Source organism: Theropithecus gelada, chromosome 1 (assembly GCF_003255815.1).
Source record: "Theropithecus gelada isolate Dixy chromosome 1, Tgel_1.0, whole genome shotgun sequence".
Classification (NCBI taxonomy): domain Eukaryota; kingdom Metazoa; phylum Chordata; class Mammalia; order Primates; family Cercopithecidae; genus Theropithecus; species Theropithecus gelada.
The window spans coordinates 3,300,613-3,322,118 of NC_037668.1; the positions used below are offsets into that span (position 1 = coordinate 3,300,613).

The window sequence follows — 21,506 nt, forward strand, 5'->3', positions numbered from 1 at the left end:
CAAGACAATCCTAAGCCAAAAGAACAAAGCTGGAGGCATCACGCTACCTGACTTCAAACTATACTACAAGGCTACAGTAACCAAAACAGCATGGTACTGGTACCAAAACAGAGATATAGACCAATGGAACAGAATAGAGCCCTCAGAAATAATACCACACATCTGCAGCCATCTGATCTTTGACAAACCTGACAAAAACAAGAAATAGGGAAAGGATTCCCTATTTAATAAATGGTGCTGGGAAAATTGGCTAACTATAAGTAGAGAGCTGAAACTGGATCCTTTCCTTACTTCTTATATGAAAATTAATTCAAGATGGATTAGAGACTTAAATGTTAGACCTAAAACCATAAAAACCCTAGAAGAAAACCTAGGCAATACCATTCAGGACAAAGGCATGGGCAAGGACTTCATGTCTAAAACACCAAAAGCAACGGCAACAAAAGCCAAAATTGACAAATGGGATCTAATTAAATTAAAGAGCTTCTGCACAGCAAAAGAAACTACCATCAGAGTGAACAGGCAACCTACAGAATGGGAGAAAAATTTTGCAATTTACTCATCAGACAAAGGGCTAATATTCAGAACCTACAAAGAACTCAAACAAATTTGCAAGAAAAAAACAAACAACCCCATCAAAAAGTAGGCAACGGAAATGAACAGAGACATCTCAAAAGAAGACATCCATACAGCCAACAGACACATGAAAAAATGCTCATCATCACTGGCCATCAGAGAAATGCAAATCAAAACCACAATGAGATACCATCTCACACCAGTTAGAATGGCAATCATTAAAAAATCAGGAAACAACAGGTGCTGGAGGGGATGTGGAGAAATAGGAACACTTTTACACTGTTGGTGGGACTGTAAACTAGTTCAACCATTGTGGAAAACAGTGTGGTGATTCATCAGGGATCTAGAACTAGAAATACTATTTTACCCAGCCATCCCATTACTGGGTATATACCCAAAGGATTATAAATCATGCTGCTATAAAGACACATGCACACATATGTTTATTGCAGCACTATTCACAATAGCAAAGACTTGGAACCAACCCAAATGTCCATCAGTGACAGACTGGATTAAGAAAATGTGGCACATATACACCATGGAATACTATGCAACCATAAGAAAGGATGAGTTCATGTCCTTTGTAGGGACATGGATGCAGCTGGGAACCATCATTCTCAGCAAACTATTGCAAGAACAGAAGAACAAACACCACATGTTCTCACTCATAGGTGGGAATTGAACAATGAGATCACTTGGACACAGGAAGGGGAACATCACACACTGGGGCCTATTGTGGGGAGGGGAGATAGGGGAGGGATAGCATTAGGAGATAAACCTAATGTAAATGACAAGTTAATGCGTGCAGCACACCAACATGGCACATGTATACATATGTAACAAACCTGCCCATTGTGCACATGCACCCTAGGACTTAAAGTATAATAATAATTTTTTTAAAAAGATAATATGCTACATAAACACCATGGAATACTATGCAGCTATGAAAAAGAATGAGTTTATGTCCTTTACAGAGACATGGATGAAGCTGGAAGCCCTCATCCTCAGCAAACTAACACAGAAACAAAAACCAAGCACCACATGGTCTCACTCATAAGTGGGAGTTGAACAATGAAAACACATGGACACAGTAAGGGAAACAATGCACACCAGGGCCTGTTACGGGGTGGGGAGGGTGAGGGAATGGAATTAGAGGAGGGGTCAATATGTGCAGCAAACCACCATGGCACACGTATACCTACCTGCATGTTCTACATATGTATTCTGACACTTCATTAAAAAAAAAGAAAAGAAAAGAAAAGAAGTAGTGGCCTAGGGAATGCCAATGTAGATCATTTCTGAAAACGTGGGTTTATAGGCACATCTGTGATACTATCTATTAAAATGGAATTCTGGACCAAAGATAAAGAAGTGGTGTCTCTGATAAATATCATCTATTTTTGGTTTATTAAATGACTGATTGGCCTTTGAGTTTCTAATCGTTTTCAACTTAACAGGTGCTTTCTCTAATATTTTTAGAAACTCATATTTTAGCTCATCTAATAATTCTAGAGTAACTGTAGAATCCACATATTACCGCCAATGCTTTCCATCAATGAACACAGGAATCTCTCAATTGAATCATTTGCAAGTCAAATGAATGTATACATGTGCTATCACTGTTGGTTTGTACTGAAGAGAGAAGGTTATGTGATGCAGACTGTTTATAGCCATGAAATAATACATCTCTGTCAAATCCTTGCTTGCTTTTACTAACATGGTACATTTTACCACATCTAATTGTGGATGTTCAATGATGATCTCAAAATCTGGTGTTTGTAAGGTTATGGTTTCAATTAAAACCAATTCTTGAGTCTGTTGAAAGTAAATACATTTGGTATTCAGCACTCTAGGGAGTGAAGACAAGCATGTGCTACTTTAATAACATGTTCAAGTTTTTGAGCCTGTTCCTCCCCTTTTACTGCCAAAAAATTACAGGTTGACAATATTATCCACATTCCTCACAGAAGTATTTCTGTTTCCTCTAAAGAGAGCTCAATTTTCATCTTCCTTTAGTGCAACACTGATACCCAGCACTCTTCCAAAGTTTCTGGTGAAATCCACTAATTCATTCACATTACCTCCTCATCAGTCTGCAGACATTTTACTCCAAGGATTCCTATTGAATTTGGTGAAAGAATAGTACATATAAACAATTGCAGTGTTTACTGTAAGCTGAGAGACATTGAGATGCTGTCCCACATCTTGGATGAGGTTAGCCATCTGCTGGCACTAGGAGAGCTCTTTATCGACCTGCACTCCACATTGGCTACTTGGCCTGTCATCTAGCTGTTCCCTAGTAAGAGCCAATGAGAAGAAGCTCCACGTCTGGCACCATGACACTTCCTCCTCCACCCACTCCCCACAAATTATATCTTTTTCTTTTCATTGGCATACAATAATTGTACACATTCATGGGGTACATAGTGATATTTCAATACATATAATATATAGTGAGCAAATAAAGGTAATTAGCATATTCATCATCTTGAACATTTATTATTTCTTGAACATTCAGTTCTTGAACATCTTGAACATTCACTTTTTTTCATTCTAGTTATTTGAAACTATATAGTATATTATTGTTAACTCTATAGTAATTCTACAGGGCTATAGAACTCTAGAATTTATTCCTCCTATCTAACTACAATTGCATATCTTTTAAGAAATTTTCCCTATTCTCCTCTTTCCCTTACCTTTGCCAACTTCTAGTATCTTCTGCTGTACTTTTCACTTCTATGAGATCAGCATTTTTAGCTTCGATTATATGAGTAAGAATATGCAGTATTTTACTTTCTATTCCTGGATTACTTCACTTAATATAATGTCTTCTAGTTCCATCCATGTCATGGCAAATGACAGAATTTTATTCTTTTATGACTGAATAATATTTCATTGTGTGTATATATACCACATTTGCTTTATCCATTAATCTTTTGTTGGAAATCTAGGTTGATTTCATATATTGGTTATTGTGAATAGTGCCACAATAAACATGAGGGTGCAAATGTCTCTTCAATGTTCTGATTTCCCTTCGTTTGGATAAATGCCCAGTAGTGAGATTGCTAGATCATGTGGTAGTTCTATTTGTAGTTGTTTGAGAAACCTCCATACTGTTCTTTATGGAAGCTGTAGTAGTTCACATCCCCACCAATAGTGTATAAGAGTTCTATTTTTTTCTGCATCTTCACCAGCATTTGCTATTTTTTGTCTTTTTGGTAACAGCCATCCTAACTAGGGTGAGCCGATACCTCAGTGTATTTTTGTTTTTCTTTCCCTGAGATGGAGTCTCGCTCTGTCACCCAGGCTGGAATGCAGTTTGGCACGATCTGAGCTCACTGTAGCCTCTGCCTCTTGGGTTCAAGTGATTCTCCTGTCTCAGTTTCCAAGTAGCTGGGACTATAGGCATGCACTACCAGGCCCAGTTAATTTTTTGTATTTTTAGTAGAGATGAGGTTTCACCATGTTGGCCAGGCTGATCATGAACTCCTGACCTCAGTGGATCCACCTTCCTTGACCTCCCAAAGTGCTGGGGTTGCGGGCGGGAGCCGCGGGCGGGAGCCACCGCACCCAGCCCTCACTGTGGTTTTGAATTGCATTTCTCTGATGCTTAGCGATGTTGAGTATTTTTGTATACAGATTTATTAGCCATCTGTATGTCTTCCTTTGAGAAATGTCTGTTCATATTATTTGCCCCCTTTTTATTGAATTGTTTGTTCTTTTGCTGTTGAGATATTTGAGTTTCTTGTGTATTCTGGATGTTAATCCCCTATTGGGTGAATAGTTTGAAAACATTTTCTCCCATTTTGTAGGCTGTTTTTTCTTCATGTTGATTATTTTCTTTGTGATACAGAGCTTTTCAGTTTTATATAGCCCCATTTGTTTTTGCTTTTGTTGCCTGTGTGTTTGAAGTCTTATTCATAAAATCTTTTCCCAGACCAGTGTCCTGAAGTGTTTCTACTATTGTTTTTTCTAGTGCTCTTATAGTTTGAGGTCTTAGATTTAGTTATTTGTCCCATTTGGAGCTCATTGTTGAATAGGGTGAGAAGTGGGAGTTTAGTTTCATTCTTCTGCACACAGATATCCAGTTTTCCCAGCACCATATATTAAAGAGACTATCCTTTCTCCAATGAGTGTTCTTGGTGCCTTTAATTCAAAATTCAAAAATCAATTGGCTGGAGATAAAGGGATTACTTTCTGAATTCTCCATTCTGTTCCATTAGCCTATGTATCTGTTTATATGTTGATACTATGCTCTTTTTTGTTGTTCTTGTTACTACAGCTTTGTAGTACATTTTGAAGTCTGGTAGTGTGGCATCTACAGCTTTGTTCTTTTTGCTCAGTATTCCTTTAGCTATTTGAGGTCTTTTGTGATTCCATACAATTTTTTTTTAATTTTCTAATTATGTGAAGAATGTCATTAGTATTTTGCTATGGATTGCATTGAATCTATAGATTGCTTTGGGTAGCATGGTCATTTTAACAGGATTAATTACTTTGATCCATGAGCATGGAATAAGTGTTTTGTAGTTTTCCTTGTAGAGGTCTTGTAACTGCTTGGTTACATTTATTTCTAGGTATTTTTCTTTTGTAACTATTATATGCGAGATTTCCTTCTTGATTTCTTTTTCAAGTAGTTTGTTGTTCATGTATTGAAACATTACTGAGTTTTGTATATTTATTGTGTATTCTGCAAGGTTACTGAATTCATTTATTACTTATAAGAGTTTTTTGATAAAGTCTGTAGGTTTTTCTATATATAAAATCATGCTCTCTGAAAACAAGGACATATTGATATCTTCCTTTCCAATTTGGATGCCTTTTATTTCTCTCTTGCCTAATTGCTCTGGCTAGGACTCCCAGGACTATGTTGAATAAAAGTAGTGACAGTTGGCACCTTTGTCTTATTCCAGTGCTTACAGCAAAAGCTCTCAGCTTTTCCCCATTTACTATGATGTTAGCTGTGGGTTTGTCATATGGCCTTTATTGTGTTGAGTTACTTTCCCTCTATACACAATTTTTTGAGAGTTTTTATCATGAAGGGTTATTGAATTTTATCAAATGCTTTTTTTCATTCTTCTATTTCTGTGACAAATGCCTTTGGTATTTTGAAAGGGATCATATGGGTTGGTCATTCATTTTGTTGATATGATGTATCCTGTTTATTGATTTTCATATGTTGAACCATCTTTGCATCCATGGGATAAATCCCACTTGATCATAGTGCATTATCTTTTTTGATGTATTGTTGGATTCAGTTTGTTAGTACTTTCTCAAGGATTTTTGCATCTATGTTCATCGGGGCATTGGCCTGCAGTTTCCTTTTTTTAATTGGGCCCTTATATCTCACTGAGTTTCCTGAAGATTGCTATTTCAAATTCTTTTTCTGGCATTTTATATATTTCCTTATGATTGGGGTCTGTTATTGGAGAATTGTTACGTTACTTTGGAAGTGTCATGTTTCCTTTTTTCACATTTTACCTATTCCTATGTTGATAACTATGCATCTGATGAAACAGTCACCACTTCCAATTTTATGAAATAGGTTTTATAGAGAAACATTTATTTGTTTAGGTGGGTCTTGGGGTGTTGATTCTGTAAGGTGCATTGGCTTTGGTTCTAGGTGGATGTAGTAGTGTGGTCTCTGTGTGGTTTTTTTTTTTTTTTTTTTTTTTTTTTTTTTTGAGATGGAGTCTCGCTCTGTCGCCCGGGCTGGAGTGCAGTGGCCGGATCTCAGCTCACTGCAAGCTCCGCCTCCCGGGTTCCCACCATTCTCCTGCCTCAGCCTCCCGAGTAGCTGGGACTACAGGGGCCCGCCACCTCGCCTGGCTAATTTTTGTATTTTTTAGTAGAGACGGGGTTTCACCGTGTTAGCCAGGATGGTCTCGATCTCCTGACCTCGTGATCCGCCCGTCTCGGCCTCCCAAAGTGCTGGGATTACAGGCTTGAGCCACCGCGCCCGGCCTCTGTGTGGTTTCTTTAGCTGTAACCCATGTTAGTGACATTTACAAGTGTCTCAGCAGCCCATGCTGAAACGAGTGTGGCAATGGTGGTGTGGCTTTGCTAGGGGTGGACTCATTGTTCTGTTTCTCAGGTTAGGGGTGCATGCATGTACACAGCAGATTGGCCAACTTGATGTCTGACTCACTGGGGTTGGAACCACGTGGCTATTACTCTAGTCAGGGGCACCATGTGTGATTCCTCATCTGGCCTGGGGACATGTCTGCCAGGGATGGCCCTCAGGGCTGTTTCTCAGGCCCAGAACATGGGCACATAACTGCTTGGTGGCCTAGGGAAATATCTGCTGAAGGTGGCCCATGGGGCAATTTTGCAGCCCTGGGACATGGCCACATGCCTTTTTGGCAGGCCTGGGTATGTCTGCTGGGGTTGGCCCTCAGGGCTGTTTCTCAGGTCTGGGATGGAGGAGCCCATACTCAAAAAATATTGAGAGGGCTTAACTGCACAGGTGAATAGGCTAGTGTGAGACCTAGCTGTGTCTCCTTCCACAGGGTTGGTCCAGTAAGGGTGTAGCATCAGAGAGGGCTCCCCCAAAGCCCATCAGCAGACGTGGTGAGGGAGTTACCCCTCTTATCCTTAATCCACAGCACACAACTGCAAATGCACAGATACACAAAGGAACCATGTGACTGAGTAAGAGCTTATCTACTGCTCATTGCTGTCAACTGCCATCTACTAAAATGCAGCCCAAATTACAAAGTCAAAAATCACTTTACTAAATTTACCCTCTATGAAACCAAGAGCAAGAATTCTACAACAAAGAAAGACCCTGTACAGAGCCTTAGTCCTCTGAAAACTTCCAGAAATGAAGTCAACAGATGAAACTCAATTTATACCTCAATTAAAAGAGTATCAGCCTTCCCAGATGAGCAAGAATCAGCACAAGAACTCTGGCAATTTAAAAAGCCAGAGTGTTCCCTTACCTCCAAATAAGCCCACTGGCACCCCAGCAATGGTTCTTAACCAGTTTGAATTGTCTGAAATGACAGACAAGGAATTCTGAATCTGGATGGCAAGGAAGTTCATTGAGATTGAGGAGAAAATTCAAACTCAATCTAAGGAAGCCAAGCAATCCAGTAAACCAATTCAAGGCTGAAAGATAAAATTCCCATTTTAAGACTAACCCAAACTGAGCATAAGCTAAAATATTGGCTACAAGATTTTCATAATACAATCGGAAGTATTGACAGCATAATAGACCAAGCTGAGAAAAGAATCTCAGTGCTAAAGTATGAGTTATTCGAACCAGCACAGTCAGACAAAAATAAAGAAAAATAAATAAGAAAAATGAAAAAATTATCTGATAAATATGGGATTATGTAAAGAGACCAAATGACTTAGCATCATTTCTGAGATGGAAGGAGAGAGAATAAGCTACATGGAAAATATATTTGAGGACACAGTTCATAAAAATTTCCCCGATCTCACTAGAGAAGTCAATATGCAAATCTAAGAAATACAGAGAACCTCAGCCAGATACAAGATGACCATTCCCAAGGCTTATAGTCATTAGATTCACCAAGGTCAATACAAAACAAAAAACTTTAAAAACAACTAGAGAGAATGGGGCAGGTCACCTACAGAAAAAAAATCCCATCAGGCTAGCAGCAGATTTCTCAGCAGAAATCTTACAAGCCAGATAAGATTAGAGGTCTACTTTTAGTGTCCTTAAAGTAAAGAAATTCCAACCAAGAATTTCATGTCCTGCCAAACTAAACTTCATAAGTTAAAGAGAAGTAAAATCTTTCTGTAACAAACACATGCTGAGGGAATACATTTCAACCAGACCAGCTGTATAAGAGGCCCTTAAGGGAATACTAAATACGGATTCAAAAGAATGACACCGGCTATCACAGAAGCACACCTAAGCCCATAGCCCACAGGCACTATAAGGTAACTATGCAATCAAGTCTATATAACAATCAGCTAACAACACCATGATAGGATCAAAATCACACATACCAATACTAATCTTGAATGTGAATGGGTTAAATGTCTCACTTAAAAGATACAGACTGGCAATCTATATTAAAAGACAAGACCCAACCATCTGTTGTTTTCAAAAGATCCATGTCACATGTGGCAATACCCACCAGCACAAAGTAAAAGGATGTAAGGAGTAAGATCTACCATGCAAATAGAAAACAAACAAACAAAAATAGGAGTCACTATTTTTATATCAGATGAAACAGACTTTAATAAAAATTACAGACAATAAAGGGCTTACATAATGACAAAGGATACACTCCAACAAAAAGTTTAACTATCCTAAATATACACACATCCAATATTGGAGCACCCAGATTCATAAAGCAAGTTCTTTTAGACCTACAAAAATACTTACACAACTACACAACAATAGTGGGAGACTTCAACACCCCACTGTCAGCATTAGATGGATCACATCAAAACAAAAATCTAAAAAAGAAACTCTGAGGTTGGGCACAGTGGTTCACACCTGTAATCTCAGCCCTTTAGAAGGCTGAGGTGGGTGGATCATTGGAGCCCAGGAGTTTGAGACCAACCTGGACAACATAACAAACCCTGTCTCTACAAAAAATACAAAAATTAGCAGGGCATGGTGGCATGCACCTGTAATCCCAGCTGTTCAGGAGGCTGAGGCAGGAGGATCAATTGAGCCTGGGAGGTCAAGGCTTCAGTAAACTGTGATCAGGCCACTGTACTCCCGCCTGGGCAGAAGAGTGATACCCCAGCTCAAAAATAAATATATAAATAAATTAAATAAATAAATAAGAAACTTTGGACTTAAACTCAACACTTGCCCAGTTGGATCTAATAGACATATACAGAACACTCCACCCAAAAAACACAGAATATACAGTCTTCTCATCTGCACATTGAATATGTCTTAAGATTGACCACATGCTTGGTCATAAAGCAAGCCTCAATAAATTCAAAAAAATTGAAATCATACAAAGCACACTCTCAGACCACAGTGCAATAAAAATAGAAATCAATACCAAGAATATTTCTCAAAACTACACAAATACATGGAAATTAAACAACTTACTAATGAATAACTCCTGGGGAAACATTAAAATTAAGAAAGAAATAAAAAATTATTTTAAATCAATGAAAATAAGGACACAACAATACAAAAATCTGCGGAATGCAGCCAAAGCTGTGGTAACAGGAAAGTTTATAGACCTAAATGCCTTCATCAAGAAGTTAGAAAGGTCTCAAATTAGCAATCTAACTTTGCACCTAAAGGAAATATTAAAAAAAAAAAAAAAGAACAAACCAATCCCAAAGCTAGCAGAAAAAAAGAAATAACTAAAATTAGAGAATAATGTAATGAAATTAAGATGCAAAAATCCATACAAAAGATCAATGAAACCAACTGTTGGGTCTTGAAAAAATAAATAATATCGATAAACCCCTAACTAGACCAACAAAGAAAAAGAAAATCCAAATAAGCACAATCAGAAGTGACAAATGTGATATTATAATTTATCCCACAAAAATACAAAAGATCCTCAGAGAAACAATGAACCACTCTATGCAGACTAATTAGAAAATCTAGAGAAAATAAATAAATTCCTTGAGGCATACAATCTCCGAAGATTGAATCTGGAAGAGATTGAAACCCTGATTAGACCAAAGTCAACTTTTGAAATTGAATCAGTAACAAAGAACATGACAACAACAACAAAAAGCCCCATACTGGATGGATCCACAACCAAATTCCACCAGATGTACAAAGAAGAACTGATACCTGTTATACTAAAACTATTTCAAAAGATTGAGGAGGAGGTCCTCCTCCCTAATTTGTTCTATGAAGCCAGCATCATTCTGATACCAAAATCTGGCAAAGATGCAATGAAAAAATAAAACTCTAGGCCAACATCCTTCAGGAACATAGACACAAAAATCCTCATTAAAATACTAGCCAGTCAAATTCAGTAGCACATTAAAAAGTTAACCCAGCACAATAAAATGGCTTTATTCCTGGGATGCAAGCTAGTTTAATATATACAAATCAATAAATGTCATTTACCACATAAACAGAATCAAAAACAAAAGCTACATGATCGTCTTGATAGAAGCAGAGAAAGCTCTTGATAATATCCAACATCTCTTTATGATAAAAACCCTCAATAAACTAGACATTGACAGAACATACATCAAAACACTAAGAGCAGTCTATAACAAACCCACAGCCAACATTATCCTGAATGAGCAAAAGCTCAAATCATTCTCCTAGAGAACTGGAACAAGACAATGATGTCCAATCTCACCACTCCTATTTAACATATTACTGAAAGTCCTAGTCAGAGCAATCAGACAAAAGAAAGAAAGAAAAAGCATCCAATTAGGAAAAGAAAAAGTCGAACTATCTCTCTTCACTGATATTATTATGTACCTAGAAAATTCTAAAGACTCTACCAAAAAGCTTCTAGAATTGATAAACAACTTTACTAAGGTTTCAGGGTACAAAATCAATGTACAAAAATTAGTAGCATTCCTATATACCAACAACACCCAGACTGACAGCCAAATCAAGAACAAAATTTCACTTGCAATAGCCACACAAAAAAGAAATACCTAGAAATACAGCTAACAAAGCGGGTGAAAGATCTCTAAAAGGAGAACTATAAAACACTCATGAAAGAAATCAGAGATAATGCAAATAAATGGAATAACATTTCATGCTCATAGATTGGAAGAATCAATATCATTAAAATGGCCATACTGCCCAAAGCAATTTACAGGTTCAATGATATTCTTATTAAACTACCAATATGATTCTTAACAAAATTAGAAAGAACTATTCTAAAATTTATATGGATCCACAAGAGCCTAAATAGATAAAGCAATCCTAAGCAAAAAGAGCAAAGCCAGAGATATAACATTACCTGATTTTAACTATACTATAAAGCCACAGTTACCAAAACTGCTTGGTACTAGTACAAAAACAGACATAATGGAACAAAATAGAAAATGACAAATAATGCTGCACACCTACAGCTATCTGACCTTCAACAAGGCCAACAAAAACAAGCAAAGAGGAAGGGACTCCAAGTCAATAAATAGTTCTTGGATAACTGGCTAGCAGAAGATTGAAAATGGATCCATATCTTTTCCCTTTCACCAGATACAAAAACTAATTAAAAGTAGATTAAGAATTTAAATGTAAGACCTCAAACCATAAAAATCCTAGAAGAAAATCTAGGAAATACTCTTTTCAACATCAGCATTGGGAAAGAATTTCTGGCTAAGTCCCCAAAAGCTATTACAACAAAATAAAACAAAAAAGACAAGTGGGACCTAATTAAACTAAAGAGTCTTTTCACATAGAAAGAAACTATAAACAGAGTAAAAAGACAATCTGCAGAATGAGAGAAAATACTTGCAAGCTACGCATCCAACTAAGATTTAATATGTAGAATCTGTAAGGAACTTAACAACTGAGAAAAACAAATTAACCCCATTAGAAAGTGGGCAAAGGACAATAACAGACACCTCAAAAGTGCCCAAGAAACATGAAACAATGCTCAGCATCACTAGCCACCAGAAAAAAAATGCAAATCAAAACCACAAGAGATACCATCTCACACTAGTAGAATAACTATTATTAAAAAGACAAAAAATAACAGGTCTTGTTAAGGTTGCAGGGAAAAGGGAATACTTATACACTGCTGTTAGGAATGTATATTGGTTCAACCATTGTGGAAAGCAGTGTGGTGATTTTTCACAGAACATAAAACAGAATTGCCATTCAATGCAGCAATCACATTATTGGGCATATACCCAAAGGTATACATAAATTGTTCTACCATAAAGATACATGCCCCTATATGTTAATTGCTGCAACACTCATAATAGCAAAGACATGGAATTGACCCAGATGCTCATCAGTGGTAGATTGGATAAAGAAAATGTGGTAAAAGACATAGGGTGGGACGAGATGGTGAAATAGAAGCTTCCACTGACCATCACCCTGTAGGAACACCAAGTTAAACAACCATCTACACAAAAAAAGCACCCTTCATAAGAACAAAAAATCAGGTGAGTACTCACAGTACTTGATTTTAACTTCACGTCATTAAAGGCACTGAAGATGGTAAACAAGGTAGTCTTGAATTGTCCATTCCACCCCTCCCCCACTGCTCCTGCAGAGGTCACATGTCATGGGGAAAGCTGTGCATGGGGGAGATAGAGAGTGCAGTAATCGAGACTTTGCATTCAACTTAGTGCTGCCCTGTCACAAGGGAAAGCAAAACCATGCTGACCTAAGCTGATACCTACCCATGGAGAAAGAACTTAAACCAGCTCTAGCCAGGGGGAAATCACCCATCCCAGGAGTCAGAACTTAAATTCTGGCAGGCCTCACCACCATGGGCTGAAGTGCTCTGGGGCTGTAAATAAACTTAAAGGGCAGTCTATGGCACAAAAATTGCAATTCCTGGGCAAGTCCTACTGCAGAGAAAAACTCAAAGCCAGTGGACTTCTGGGGCATACGATTTACTGAGACACCAGAGAGAACAGCTAAAGGAGTGCTTTCACTACTCATCCCCACAACCCAGGCAGCACAGCTCATGGCTCCAAAGAGAAGGGTCCAATTCAACAAGAAAAGCTAACTATCCTAAATATATATGCACCCAATACAGGAGCACTCAGATTCATAGAGCAAATTCTTAGATACCTACAAAGAGACTTAGACTCCTACACAATAATAGTGGGGGATTTTAACACCCCACTGTCAATATTAGACAGGTAATTGAGACAGAAACTTAACAAAGATATCAAGGCCCGAACTCAGCTCTGGATCAAGTGAACCTGATAGATATCTACAGAACTCTTCACCCAAAAATGACAAAATATACATTCTTCTCATCACCACATGGCACTTACTCTAAAACTGATCACATAATCAGAAGTAAAACACTCCTCAGCAAATGCAAAAGCACTGAAATCATAACAAATAGTCCCTCAGACCACAGCACAATCAAATTAGAACTCAAAATTAAGAAATTCACTCAAAACCACACAACTACATGGAAATTGAGCAATCTGCTCCTGAATGACTATTGGGTAAACAATGAAATTAAGGTAGAAATCAAGTTCTTTGATACTAATGAGAACAAAGAAACAACATATCAGAATCACTGGGACACAGCTAAAGCAGTGTTAAGGAGAAAATTTATAGCACTAAATGCCCATCACAAAGCTAAAAAGATCTCAAGTTAACAACCCAACATCACAACCAAAAGAACTAGAAAACAAAGAGCAAACAAACCCAAAGCCAGCAGAATTCAAGAAATAACCAAGATTAGAGTTAAACTGAACGAGATGGAGACACAAAAAGCCCTTCAAAAAAATCAACAAATCGAGGAGCTGTTTAATAATTTTAAAAATTAATAAAATAGACTGCTAGCTAGACTAATAAAGAAGACAAGAGAGAATGATCAAATAAACACAATCAGAAATGATAAAGGGGATAGAACCACTGACCCCACAGAAATACAAACAACCATCAGAGAATGAAATAAACACCTCTATGCACATAAACTAGAAAATCTAGGAGAAATGGATGAATTCCTGAACACATAAACTCTCCCAAGACTGAACCAGGAAGAAATTTAATCCCTGTATAGACCGATAATGAGTTCTGAAGTTGAGGCAGTAATAAATAACCTGCCAACCAAAAAAGCCCAAGACCAGACAGATTCACAGCAGAATTCTACCAGGGGTACAAAGAAGAGCTGGTAGTATTTCTTCTGAAACTATTCCAAAAAATTGAAAAGGAGTGATTCCTCCCTAACTCATTCTGTGCGGTGAGCATCATCCTGATGCCAAAACCTGGCAAAGATACAACAACAGAAGAAAACTTCAGGCCAATATCCCTGATGAACATTTATGCAAAAATCCTTAGTAAAATACTGGCAAACTTAATCCAGCAGTACATCAAAAGGGTTATCCACCATGATCAAATTGGCTTCATCCCTGGGAGGTAAGGTTGGTTCAGTATACGCAAATTAATTAATGTGATTCATCACATTAACAGAGCTAAAGAAAAAAAAAAAACACATGACTGTTTCAACAGATGCAGAAAAGGCCTTCGGTAACATTCAACATCCCTTCATGTTAAAACTCTCAATAAACTAGGTATTGAAGAAACATACCCCAAAATGACAAAAGTCATGTATGCCAAACCCACAGCCAATATCATACTGAATGGGCAAAAGCTGGAAGCATTCCCCTTGAAAACTGGCACAAGATAGGGATGCCCTTTCTTACCACTGCTATTCAACATAGTATTGGAAGTTCTGCCCAGGACAATCAGGCAAGAGGAATAAATAAAAGTGTTCAAATAGAAAGAGAAGAAGTCAAATTATCTTTTCCCAAGCTTTTCACTTGGGAAAGGACAAAACTTATCAATGTGTTCAAAGGTTGTTTTCAGGCAGGAAATCTCCAAATTGGTTAAGCATGTAACCTCTCTACCTCACTTCCAACAGGAATTAGCACAACTGGCAGAAGTCCAACCCCAGGAAGTAGAACAATCTTTATTTAACCCAGGAAATTTGGTATTAAGAAAAATTCTCATCTCCATCTCCTTCCCTAAGCCAAGCTGGGAAGGGCCCTACACTGTTCTTCTTTCAACTCCCTAGGCAGTAAAAGTTACAGGAATCAACTCCTGGATACATCACACTCAAGTCAAAGCCCGAAGAGCTAAGGCAACAACCCCTGACAGCCCAGAGGAATGTCCTGAATATCAATGTTAAGAAATAGAAGATCTTAAGTTGAAAATTATAAAAGGTAAGTAACTGAGTGAGGTCTACTCATCTTATTCAGTTCCACTCCTACCTCACCAGATACCTTTTATTATTTCTACCCTTTCCTCTCAAAATTTGCCACTAAATAGTAAGACTTCTTTTTAATTCATATTTGCAGGGAGATTTAATTATACAGGGAATTGCATTTGTAACTTTGTAGATCCCCAAAGGGAAATGTTATATCTTGGCAAGTAAAGTTTTCAACAGAAATTATTTACTATGCCACTTTTGTGGTATAGTAGGATTAATAATTGCAAGAAAAATTTAGTAAAGATTGTTTTGCTTATAGCAGGAGTAATCGTTATGGATAATAAGCAAGCATAAAAGTTTTACTATCATTAAGTTTAATAAGACTTTTTATTGAAAATTAATAATATAATGTGCTCTAAATTATGGAAAGAAGGTTATAAAGAAAAAGATTTTATATAGGAAATGATTTTGTATGGTAAACACTTGTCCTAAAAGTAAATAACTGGTAGTTTAAAGGATGGATGTTTAGGACAAGTCAAAAAGTTTAAGTGCGTTGTTAGAGGGTCTGTGAAAGTCATAAAAGATTTTAATAATTAAAGGAAAGGAATTGTCAAGATTAACGCTAAAGGTATTTTAGCGACCCAATAATGTATCTCTCCCAAGCATATTGCAAGTTATAAAAATGGCTAAGACTAAAGTTATTCTCTAATGGTAAGCCAAGGAGAAATGTATGCTTTTCTCAAGAAAAATGTTACTTTTATATTAACGTTTCTGGTAATGTACAGGGACATCTAGTGGAGGCAAACCGGTATTGCAATTCATTGGTGCAACTATACAGGTGTCAAACTCTACTTGTCAGTTATGGCCTATGGGACACCCACTAGCAGTGGTCATCTTAATGCTCATATTCTAACCCTATATTTTAAACCTTCTTGTAAAATTTATCTCTTTTTGCCTAGAAGCAATAAAAGTTCAAACAGTGCTGCAAGCAGAGCCATACATGGACATGCCATTCTTCCAAAAACTCTTAAATCAACCTAGGAGAAGGCCCGACTGCTGTTCCCCCACATGACACCCCTTTTCAGCAGGACGTACCCAGAAAGAATCATCACCCAACACCCCCTAAAAGCAGTTAGGTTTGCTTCTCTTGAGGGAGGGAATAAGACAGGAGTAATTAAGAAATCATTTTTAGGCAGGTAGAAAAGGCAAAGATTCTGGGTGGAAATTTTCCTGTAATAAGAAGCGACCTCCGAACGATTTCTTTTCTAACAGAAAGGTGGCTTAAAGAGCTAGGCTGGCAAGCTTTGATATGCAAATGCTAACCATTAAAAACTCACCCAATATGGCCATTCCTGCCTTCTTCTTCTTGTCACCAGGTGTGCCAAGTGTCATGGCCACTTCCAGATAACACTATGTGTTCAAAACATCATGGCCCCCTGCATTTGCATATTAAAAGGCTGAGGTGGGAGGGCCGGGTTTTTCACGGGCTATGTAAATGACACACCTAGTCAAACCAATCCCCTGGGCCCTATGCAAATCAGGCACTGCCTCCTCACGCCTCCAATAGAACCGACAATTTTCCAACACACACAGGGTTCCCTCTCTTAGCTTGGAGCTCCCCTCCTTCTGTCTCTGTACAGGGGAGCTGCTTTATTCTATCTTGCCTATTAAACACTCTCCACTGCTTAAAACCACTCCACATGTGTCTGTGTCATTTTATCTAAATCAGCGCAAGACCAAGAACCTGGGTGTTCCTCCAGTCATCAGAGCCATATCACAATTGCACAGCTTTCTTTTGTAAATGGCCCGGTCTGAGGTATGTCTTTATCAGCAGTGTGAAAATGGACTAGTAAGTAAACCAGCACCAGTAGAGTGGGGTGTTGCTGAAAAGATACCCGAAAATGTGGAAGTGACTTTGGAACTGGGTAACAGGCAGAGGTTGGAACAGTTTGGAGGGCTCAGAAGAAGATAGAAAAATATGGGAAAGTTTGGAACTTTCTAGAGACTTGTTGAATGGCTTTGACAAAAATTCTGACAGTGATATGAACAATAAGGTCCAGGCTGAGGTGGTCTCAGGTGGAGATGAGAAACTTGTTGGAAACTGGAGCAAAGGTGACTCTTGTTATATTTTAGCAAAGAGATTGACAGAATTTTGCCCCTCCCCTAGAGATCTGTAGAACTTTGAATTTGAGAGAGATGATTTAGGTTATCTGGCAGAAGAAATTTCTAAGCAGCAAAGCATTTCAGAGATGACTTGGGTGCTGTTAAAGCCGTTCAGATTTAAAAGGGAAACAGAGCATTAAAGTTTGAAAAATTAGCAGCCTGACAATGCAATAGAAAAGAAAATCCCATTTTCTGAGGAGAAATTCAAGTCTGCTGCAAAAATGTGCATAAGTAACAAGGAGCCAAATGTTAATCACTAAGACAATGGGAAAAATGTCTCCAGGCCATGTCAGAGACCTTTGCGGCAGACCCCTCCATCACAGGTCCATTGGTTTAACAGGAAAAAAGTGGTTTCATAGACTGAGCCCAAGGTCCCTGTGCTGTGTGCAGCCTGGGGATTTGGTGCCCTGTATCACAACTACTCCAGCTATGGCTGAATAAGGCTGATGCAGAGCTTGGGCCATGGCTTCACAGGGTGCAAGCCTCAAGCCTTGGCACCTTCCATGTGGTGTTGAGCCTGTGCACAGAAGTCAAAAATTGAGGTTTGGGAACCTCTGCCTAGGTTTCAGAAGATGTATGGGAATGCCTGGATGGCCAGGCAGAAGTTTGCTCTAGCGGTGGAGTCCTCATGGAGAACCTCTGCTAGGGCAGTGCAGAAGGGAAATGTGGGGTGGGAAATCCCACACAGAGTCCCTACTGGGGGACCACCTAGTGGAGCTGTGAGAAGAGGGCCACCATCCTCCAGACCCCAGAATGTTAGATCCACTGACAGCTTGCACTGTGTGCCTGGAAAAGACACAGACACTCAACACCAGCCCATGAAGGCAGCAGGGAGGGAGGCTGTACCCTGCAAAACCAGGGCTGGAGCTGCCCAAGACTATGGGAGCCTACTTCTTGCATCAGCATGACCTGGATGTGAGACATGGAGTCAAAGGAGATCATTTTGGAGCTTTAAGATTTGACTGCCCTGCTGGATTTCAAACTTGCATGGGGCCTGTAGTTCCTTTGTTTTGACCAGTTTCTCCCATTTGGAATGCCTGTATGTACCCAATACCTGCACCCCCACTGTAACTAAAACGCAAGTAACTGGCTTTTGATTTTACAGGCTTATAGGTGGAAGGGACTTGCCTTGTCTTGGATGAGACTTTGGACTGTGGGCTTTTGAGTTAATGACTTTAGGGGACTATTGAGAAGGCATGATTGGTTTTGGAACGTGAAGATATGAGATTTGGGAGGGGCCGGGTGGAATGATATGGTTTGGCTCTGTGTTCCCACCCAAATCTCATCTTGTAGCTCCCATAATTCCCACATGTTGTGGGAGGGACCTAGTGGGAGATGATTGAATTATGGGGGCAGGTCTTTCCCGTGTTGTTCTCATGATAGTAAATGGGTCTCATGAGGTCTGGTGGTTTTAAAAAATGAGAGTTGCCCTGCACAAGCTTTCTCTTTGCCTGCTGCCATCCATGTAATACGTGACTCACTTCTCCTTGCCTTCTGCCATGATTGTGAGGCCTCCCCAGCCGTGTGGAATTGCAAGTCCAATTAAACCTCTTTCTTTTGTAAATTGCCCAGTCTTGGGTATGTCTTTATCAGCAGCATGAAAACAGACTAATACACTATATCTAGAAAACCTTATAGTCTCAGCCCAAAAGCTTCTTAAGCTGATAAGCAACTTCAGCAATCTCAGGATACAAAGTCAATGTACAAAAATTGCCAGCATTCCTATATACCAACAACAGGCAAGCAGGGAACAAAATCATGAATGAACTTCCATTCACAATTGCTACAAAAAGAATAAAATACCTAGGAATACAGTTAACAAGGGAAGTGAAGGACCTCTTCAAGGAGAACTACAAATCATTGCTCAAAGAAATCAGAGAGGACATGAACAAATGGAAAAACATTCCAGGCTCATGGATAGGAAGAATTAATATTGTGAAAATGGCCATAATGCTTAAAGTAATTTATAGATTCAATGCTATTCCTATCAAATTACCGATTGCATTCTTCACAGAATTAGAGAAAAAGTATTTAAAAATGCACGTGGAACAAACAAATAGCCCAAATAGCCAAAACAATCTTAAGCCAAAAAGAACAAAGCCGGAGGCATCATGCTATTCAACTTCAAACTATACTACAAGGCTACGGTAGCCAGAACAGCACGGGACTGGTACAAGAACAGACACACTGACCAATGGAACAAAATAGAGAATTCAGAAACAAGACCAAACACTTACAGCCATCTGATCTTGGACAAACCTGACAAAAATAAGCAATGGGGAAAGGGTGCTGTACTTAATAAATGGTGCTGGGAGAACTGGCTAGCCATATGCAGAAAATTGAAACTGGATCCCCTTCTTACACCATATACAAAAATTAACACAAGATGGATTAAAGACTTAAATGTAAAACCCAAAATTATAAAAGCCTTAGGAGAAAATGTGGGCAATACAATTCAGGACATAGGCATGGGCAAAGATTTCATGACAAAAAATGCCAAAAGCAATTGTAACACAAGTAAAAACTGACAAATGGGATCTAATTAAATTTAAAAGCTCCTGCACAGCAGAAGAAACTATCACAGTGAACAGACAACCTACAGCATGGGAGAAAATTTTTGCAATCTGTTCATCTGACCAAGGTCTAATATCCAGAGCCTAAAAGGAAATTAAACAAATATACAAGAAAAAAAAAAACCCATTAAGAAGTGGGCAAATGACTAGAACAGACATTTCTCAAAAGAAGATATACATGCAGCCAACAATCATATGAAAAAAAAGTCCAACATCATTGATCATTATTTGCAAACCAAAATCACAATGAGATACCATCTCATGCCAGTCAGAATGGTGATTATTGAAAAGTCAAAAGCAACAGATGCTGGTGAGGTTATGCAGAAAAAGGAAGCTTTAATGCTGTTGGTGGGAGTGTACATTAGTTTTACCATTGTGAAAGACAGTGTGGTGATTCCTCAGAGAAATAGAGGCAGAAATACCATATGACCGAGCAATCCCATTACTGGGCATATACCCAAAGGAATATAAATCATTTGATTATAAAAATACATGCACTTGTATGTTCATTGTGGCACTATTTGCAATAGCAAAGACATGGTATCTACCCAAATGTCCATTAATAATAGACTGAATAAAGAAAATGTGGTACATATATACCATGAAATACTATGCAGTCATAAAAACGAATGAGTTTATGTCCTTTGCAGGAACATGGATGGAGTTGAAAACCATTATCCTCAGCAAACTAATGCAGGAATAGAAAACCAAACACTGCATGTTCTCACCTATAAGGGGGAACTGAATGATGGGAACACATGGACACATAGAGGGGAACAACTCACACTGGGGTCTGTCTGGGTGGGGAGGGTTGGGGAAGGAAGAACATCAGGAAGAATAGCTAATGGATGCTCGACTTAATACCTAGGTGATGGGATGATCTGTGCAGCAAACCACCATGGCACACATTTACCTGTGTAACAAACCTTCACATCCTGCACCTATACCGCTGAACTTAAAATAAAAGTTGAAGAAAAAAAAAAAAAGAAAGAAAGTGTACATATGCACAATGGAGTGCTATTCAGCCATAAAAAATAATGAGATCTGTCATTTATCACAAAAGAATGAAACTGAAGGTCATTTTGTTAGGTGAAATAAGCTAGGCACAGAAAGACAAACTTCATGTTCTCACTTAAGTGTGGAAGCTAAAAATTAAAGCAATTGAGCTCACAGAGGTAGAGAGTAGAAGAATAGTTACCAGAGGCTGGGAAGAGTAGGGGAGGTAAGGGTGGAGGTGTAATGACTAATGAACACAAAATTAGTTAGAAACAATAAATAATACCTAGTATTTGCTAGCACAACAGTGTGATTATTGTCAAAAATAATTTAGGTTGGGTACGGTGGCTCATGCCTGTAATCCCAGCACTTTGGGAGGCCGAGGCGGGCAGATCACAAGGTCAGGAGTTCG

The 21,506-nt window shown here is 38.5% G+C and overlaps 1 pseudogene; it reads right to left on the reverse strand.

Moving 5' to 3' along the window:
- Positions 1 to 21,506, reverse strand: part of LOC112605816 — a 47,337-nt pseudogene that overhangs the window by 10,859 nt on the left and 14,972 nt on the right.